Genomic DNA, 5,000 nt, shown 5'->3' on the forward strand with positions numbered 1-5,000 from the left:
GAACATCTAAGGGCATCACGGACTGTTATTGCCTCAAACTTCCTTGGCCTAAAGGCCATAGTCCCTCTAAGAAGCTAGCCACGGAGGATCACCTCCGTGTAGCTGAATAGCGAGGTGAGGTCTCGTTCGTTAACGGAATTAACCGGACAAATCGCTCCACCAACTAAGAACGGCCATGCACCACCACCCATAGAATCAAGAAAGAGCTCTCGGTCTGTCAATCCTTACTATATGCGGACCTGGTAAGTTTCCCGTGTTGAGTCAAATTAAGCCGCAGGCTCCACTCCTGATGGTGCCCTTCCGTCAATTCCTTTAAGTTTCAGCCTTGCGACCATACTCCCCCCGGAACCCAAAGACTTTGATTTCTCATAAGGTGCCGGCGGAGTCCTAAAAGCAACATCCGCCGATCCCTGGTCGGCATCGTTTATAGTTGAGACTAGGACGGTATCTGATCGTCTTGAGCCCCAACTTTCGTTCTTGATTAATGAAAACATCCTTGGCAAATGCTTTCGCAGTTGTTCGTCTTTCATAAATCCAGAATTTCACCTCGACTATGAAATACGAATGCCCCGACTGTCCTGTTAATCATTACTCCGATCCGAAGGCCAACACAATAGGATCGAAATCCTATGATGTTATCCCATGCTAATGTATACAAGCGTAGGCCTGCTTTGAGCACTCTAATTTCTTCAAAGTAACAGCGCCGGAGGAACGACCCGGCCAATTAAGGCCAGGGCGCATCGCCGGCAGTAGGGACGAGCAGACCGGTGCTCACCGTGAGGCGGACCGGCCGACCCACCCTAAGTCCAACTACGAGCTTTTAACTGCAACAACTTAAATATACGCTATTGGGCTGGAATTACCGCGGCTGCTGGCACCAGACTTGCCCTCAATGGATCCTCGTTAAGGGATTTAGATTGTACTCATTCAATTACCGGACTCATAGAGCCCGGTATTGTTATTTATTGTCACTACCTCCCGTGTCAGGATTGGGTAATTTGCGCGCCTGCTGCCTTCCTTGGATGTGGTAGCCGTTTCTCGGGCTCCCTCTCCGGAATCGAACCCTAATTCTCCGTCACCCGTCACCACCATAGTAGGCCACTATCCTACCATCGAAAGTTGATAGGGCAGAAATTTGAATGATGCGTCGCCGGCACAAAGGCCGTGCGATCCGTCGAGTTATCATGAATCATCGAGCAGCGGGCAAAGCCCGCGTCGACCTTTATCTAATAAATGCATCCCTTCCAGAAGTCGGGGTTTGTTGCGTATTAGCTCTAGAATTACTACGGTTATCCGGTAGCAAATACCATCAAACAAACTATAACTGATTTAATGAGCCATTCGCGGTTTCACGGTCTGAATTTGTTCATACTTACACATGCATGGCTTAATCTTTGAGACAAGCATATGACTCTGGCAGGATCAACCAGGTAGCATTCCTCCGCGACGTCGGCACTGCATAGCCCTCAACATGCCCGTGAGCTACGAAGAGGTCATAACGAGCACGAGCATCGTCCGTGTCAAGAGACAAAATGCATAGGCATCGAGAGATGAGGGCTGAACCCTACTCTCAAAATATTTTCCGCATCCGAAAGCACGATCGAGCACCAGTGCACCGACGAGGCCACGCCGATTTAAGGGGGCGCACTCGGGACACAAGGCACGATTGAGGTCCACCACGCACCCCGAAGGGCACGGGATGGAGAAGGGACGGCAACACATCCATAATTCCATCTGGCTTAGGTACGCAGCACAGGATCCCGATCGCACCCCTTGAGTTCGATTACAACAAGGGGACTTAATGAAGAGGAGTGCGGATCGACAGTTCGATGCGAGTAGCATGGAGCCTGCCAATACACACAACCAAAACGCCACTCATATGCCTATTGCGTACTAGTAGTAGCGCCCGCACACCGCCCAACAGCCCCCAACCGAATGGTAGGGGCGGAAGGAACAACGAACGAGGCGCACCACAACCGCTTGGCACGAGAACTACGAGGGAAAAGTCCACCGGGACTTGGTCGAGCCAAGACCGAGCCTACAAACTCAACTTACACCCCCCAGTGGGCCGTTGCCGTCAAAGGGACTTGGTACTAGGGTCGCGGGCAGTTTCGAATGCGGGCAAGGGCTTGGCAAGGCCAAGGCACCGTGTGGTCGCCGACTTGGGATGCACAAGGCGTCCCTAAACGTGACGGGGGCGAAAGGGCAAGCCAAGCTCGAGCCCATAGCAATGCATAAGCCACCCCAAGAGATCTTTGCCCGAATAGGGAACTTGGTCTTGGAGTCGTTGGCTACATTTCTATGGGCACGGGCTTGACCGGCCGGAAAATTGTCACCCGGCCACCACCGCCGGCGACCGACTCACCCCGTGGTGAGTCGTTGCGGGACGACCCGACCCCATGGGGGCTAGACGCACCCACCTCGGCTCGGAGGGGGCACGCCGGGGCAGCGGATCTCTACCCTTAAAGAGCTAAAAAACTTCGTCAATATGCTACCAGGCAACATTCGACTGTCTGAAATGCGGACACTCTTCTTTAGCCCGCATCCCAGGCACCAAGGTGCCGATGGGTGCCAGGCTCCCGCACATCAAGCACCAAGTTGCCGATGGTGTCGAGGCTCCGCACATCCTAGCCACCGAGGTGCCGATGCTGCCCGAGGCTCCCGCACATCCGAGCCACCAAGGTGCCGATGGTGGCCGAGGCTCCCGCACGACCAAGGGCCGAGGTGCCGATGGTGGCCGAGGCCCCGCACGACCAAGGGCCTATTTTACCGATGGTGCCGAGGCTCCCGCACGACCAAGGGCTTGGTTTGCCGATGGTGCCCGAGCCTCTCGCACGACCAAGGGCCTAGGTTGCCGATGGTGCCCGGGTTCCCACATCAAGCACCAAGGTGTCGATGGTGCTCGAGGCTCCCCACGACCAAGGGCCTAGGTTGCCGACGGTGTCGAGGCTCCCGCACGACCAAGGGCCTGGTTGCCGATGGTGTCGAGGCTCCCGCATCCAGCACCTAGGGGCCGATGGCGGCCGAGGCACCCGCACGACCAAGGGCCTATTTTCTCGATGGTGCCGAGGCTCCCGCACGACCAAGGGCTTGGTTTGCCGATGGTGCCCGAGCCTCTCGCACGACCAAGGGCCTAGGTTGCCGATGGTGCCGGGTTCGCACATCAAGCACCAAGGTGCCGATGGTGCTCGAGGCTCCCGCACGACCAAGGGCCTAGGTTGCCGGCGGTGTCGAGGCTCCCGCACATCATAGCACCGAGGTGCTGATGGTGCCCGAGGCTCCCGCACGACCAAGGGCCTAGGTTGCCGATGGTGCCCGAGGCTCCCGCACATCGAAGCACCGAGGTGCCGATGGCGCCGAGGCTCCTTCATGGCCAAGGGCTTGGTTTGCCGATGGTGTCGGGGCTCCTGCATCCTAGCACCAAGGTGCCGATGGTGCCGAGGCTCCCCGCGACCAAGGGCCTATGCTACCGGAACGGTTCGCCGGAGCACCGCCGGGACGGATCGCCGGAGCACCGCCGGGACGGATCGCCGGAGCACCGCCGGGAACCTAACCGGCGGTGGGGGGGCACCGACGTCCGGGCATACGGTGGGCGTGGGCCGTGCCCTGGACAACCCCTGCTCGCTCAATATCACCTCCCCCCTAAAGAGCTAAAAAAACTTGGTCAATGCGCTACGGTGACATTCATGTATGCGAAATGGGGACACTTTTTTTGCAGCGCTCACCAGCAGGGGCCCAACTTTAGCTTTGGTGCTCAAGGCTCCCGCTCATCCATGCACCAAGGTGCCGATGGTGCTCGAGGCTCCCGCACATCCAAGCACCAAGGTGCCGATGGTGCTCGAGGCTCCCGCACGACCAAGGGCCTAGGTTGCAAGCGGTGTCAGAGGCTCCGTACATCATAGCTTAGAGGTGCCGATGGTCTCGAGGCTTCCCACAACCAAGGGCATAATTTGCCGATGGTGTCGATGCTCCGCACATCCATGCACCAAGGTGCCGATGGTGCTCGAGGCTCCGCACATCCAAGCATCAAGGTTCTGGATGGTGTGCGAGGCTCCACACATCAGAGCCACCAAGGTCTTTGGAGGCTCTTGTTGCGAGGGAGGGGCGGGAGGATTCATCCATTGTTGGCTATCGAATTCTACCCTTGGATTGGGGAGGGACGGGACAACTCATTCATTGTTGGGTGCAGAACATATAATGATATTTGAATTCTACCTTTGGTATTGGGGAGGGACCGCACTGCCGACTCACCCATGATGACCGTATATTAGGGATACCTCATGGGATGGATCGTCGAACACCATGGGAACCTAACGGTGGTGGGGGGCACACCGCGCCGGGCATGCGATGGGCGTGAGCATTGCCTGGATAACCCTGCTCGCTCAATGTCTCTTCCCCTAAAGAGCTAAAAAACTTGGTCAATGCGCTACAGGCGACATACATGTATGCGAAATAGGGACACGTTTTTTAGTTTCCATATGTCAAAGCAGGGACACTTTTTTAGCCAGCGCTTCCGCACCTTGAGGGGCCGTGGTTGTCGATGGTGCTCGTGGCTCCCACATCGAGGCACCAAGGTGCTTGAAGCGTGGGAACTCCCCACATGTCTGAAAGCAGGGGCGATTTTTTTGTGCGCTTTATTCCACTTAGTGACTTAGTGTTTTTAGCGAAGATTTTCTTTGTTGGCCCAAAACAAATACAAGCGAATGTTGGGTCCATGAAACATGGCACGATGGGGCAGAAAATTGAACAAGTCCCCGGAGTCACCAACAGTGGGGAGCTGGCACCCGCACCAGCAAAGGCCCCCGTTGTGCCATGTTCCACGAAGGGGGGGCGGCACGGCCAGGTGTTTAACTAACTCCTTACACCAAGTCCCCCACCTAGGGACCCCAGGGTAGGGTCGTGCAACAGAACTAGGGGGGATGGGATAGGCGATAGGGGAGGGACGAATCGAAGCGACAAAGGGCTGAATCTCAGTGGATCGTGGCAGCAAGGCCACTCTG

General features: G+C 56.5%; 1 non-coding gene across 1 annotated transcript in view; it reads right to left on the reverse strand.

Annotated features, from left to right (window-relative positions):
• Positions 1-4,942: 4,942 nt before the first annotated feature.
• The window catches only part of LOC128038506 (28S ribosomal RNA), a 3,342-nt gene continuing 3,284 nt past the window's right edge, over positions 4,943-5,000 (reverse strand). Inside the window, exon 1 of the ribosomal RNA XR_008193619.1 lies at positions 4,943-5,000. This exon is cut by the window's right edge and continues 3,284 nt beyond it. This is a non-coding gene — a ribosomal RNA (28S ribosomal RNA).

This window comes from Gossypium raimondii, unplaced genomic scaffold (genome assembly GCF_025698545.1).
Source record: "Gossypium raimondii isolate GPD5lz unplaced genomic scaffold, ASM2569854v1 Contig00290, whole genome shotgun sequence".
Taxonomy (NCBI): Eukaryota; Viridiplantae; Streptophyta; class Magnoliopsida; order Malvales; family Malvaceae; genus Gossypium; species Gossypium raimondii.